General features: G+C 31.5%; 1 protein-coding gene across 3 annotated transcripts in view; it reads right to left on the reverse strand.

The window, feature by feature from the left end:
* The window catches only part of LOC108751510 (hormone receptor 4), a 359,461-nt gene that overhangs the window by 123,197 nt on the left and 233,980 nt on the right, over nt 1-2,284 (reverse strand). The gene's annotated exons all lie outside the window — the stretch shown is intronic.

Consider the following 2,284-nt stretch of genomic DNA (forward strand, 5'->3'; position numbering starts at 1 on the left):
CTGCGCGATAGGTAAAGATGCTATATTACAAATGGAACATCATACTAATAGTGTAAGGATTGGTTGGGATACGTAAGTGTTGTGGGGAATAGAGGCGATTACGATAACTGTGGACCCTCAAAATAAAAATTATTTTTGAAAGTATTTTTAGTAAGGAACACAGGAAAAATAGTAACGAAATTCTATAATCAGTATTTAATTTGATAATCATAACTTAATTTTATGAACAATTTGATAATAACATTTTAATAAACAATAATTGTCGACTAAAATGTTCTGGAAGTTATTTATGATATTGAGATTAATAAAATATGTTAAGACTCTCATCTCACTTGCTGCGAGACGCACGACTTTCCCACGCAAAACGACTCACATCCTATCTTCCCCCTTGCTATAGGGCGCACAGCTTTCCACGCAAAGCAAAGTCTACCCTATTTTTTCCGTTTAATTGTCAGTTATTTTGGAATTTGTTGATTAGAGAATTTTTTTATTATTTTTTTTGTATTCCTCGCTAGAAATGCTTCCGAAAATCACTTTCGTTTCGAGAGGCCACAGTTATCGTAAATTTGATATTTCTAGCAGTGTACTTGAGTTTCACGTTTGGAGACTCTTTCTCTTTCAAGATTGTAAAATTTTTCTACGATGGCTATGTTGTCGAAAAAATAACGTATTTATCTGTCAATGAAAAGGTATGGAAATAAAGAAAGATCATATAAAGAGAGACATGCGATCTCTTCAATGCAACTTTTAATGCGCGAGATCCAATTTCAAAATCGACAGTAAGAATAGTTCAGCAAAGCTCTATCAAAACGCTTAATACGTCTTCTAGAAAAGTTACAGAAAACAAAGTCAGCCAATTATCGGCGTAATAATAAAAAAAAAACAGATTTCATCCCTATAAAATGTTTTATGTGCAAGAGTTAGTTAAAATCATGAAGATTTTGATCAGAGAATAGAATTTTATGAACTTATTGAGGCATACAGAAATGATTTCATAAATAATATTGTCTTTTCTGATAAAGTTAGTTTCGAACTTTATGGAAATGTTAATCATCAGAATTTCCGATATTGGAGCACTAAAAATCCACATTTGATGAGAGATAAATTTCAACTCATATCACACCAAAAAATGGGGGTTGATTAGGGTTAGATTTTTTTGGAAAAATATTTCAAGCGGACACTGTCTACGCTGATACTCCACTTTTCACATGACAGATTTCTTAAAAATATAAATTATTTTCTTACTTAACTTTAATTTTATATTTGTGCGCAAAAGTGCTTGTTCAATCAATCAGGCAATTCAGCTGTAGGCAATAATAATGTAGTCAAAAGTAACTCTGTTTCTAAAATTTTTATTTGTATGCAAAAGTGCATGTAGGCAATAATTTTTGTGTGCAAAACGAACTGCTGACAAAAGTGATATAGGCAAACGATACTGTAGGCAATCGATTTGTAGGCAAACGGGATCCCCCCTTTTTTTTCATTTGCGTGAATATTATTTGCGTGGAAGAAAATAATTTCCGCAGCGAGCGGCGCAAAGACGGGCTACCGAGTGCTGGCCGCTGAGTTCGCTTCGTTGCCGTCGTACAGTAAAGCCTGTTCTACAATGTGCTTTTTGTTTCCTATTTCTTGCTTTTTGCTATTTTAGTTTGTCTTTTTGCTTCTTATCCAGTTTTTTGTTCTATATCGCCCGAGATAAAAGTTAACGAACTTTGAAAGAAACAAGAAATACGTAGCAAGAAATGCAATTAGACAACAATTAGGCAACAATTTAAATAGTATATAAAATATAGCATAGCATTTTTAATCGGCTGCAGCAACCAGTTTTTGGTTGTAGCAGCAAATTTTTAGTTGCATTAGTCTATCGAAATCATATACTGACATTGCGGGTAGGCTAACGCAACTTGCTGCTACAACCAAAAACTGATTACTGCAATCAGTTAAAAATGCTATGCCATATTTTATTATCTAAATTGTTGCAGCAACCAATCTTTTCTTTTAGTGTGTCATTATTTTATTATATATTACATTTTATATTAATCACTGAGAGAAAAGTATATCGTATTTGTGACTATAATTGCATGATAAAATAATTATGGTCAAGAGCATTATTTTTATAATTATTATTGCTATAATGTCAGTAACAATAACCTTATATAGTTACAACGTTTTATAATATAAAACTATATGTAAATATGATTTACGTGTAAGATAATCGTACAATTAGTTGAATGAATACAAATTATGGTCATTATGATAATTCAGTATATATATATATATATAT

Source organism: Trachymyrmex septentrionalis, unplaced genomic scaffold (assembly GCF_001594115.1).
Source record: "Trachymyrmex septentrionalis isolate Tsep2-gDNA-1 unplaced genomic scaffold, Tsep1.0 scaffold1, whole genome shotgun sequence".
Lineage (NCBI taxonomy): Eukaryota > Metazoa > Arthropoda > Insecta > Hymenoptera > Formicidae > Trachymyrmex > Trachymyrmex septentrionalis.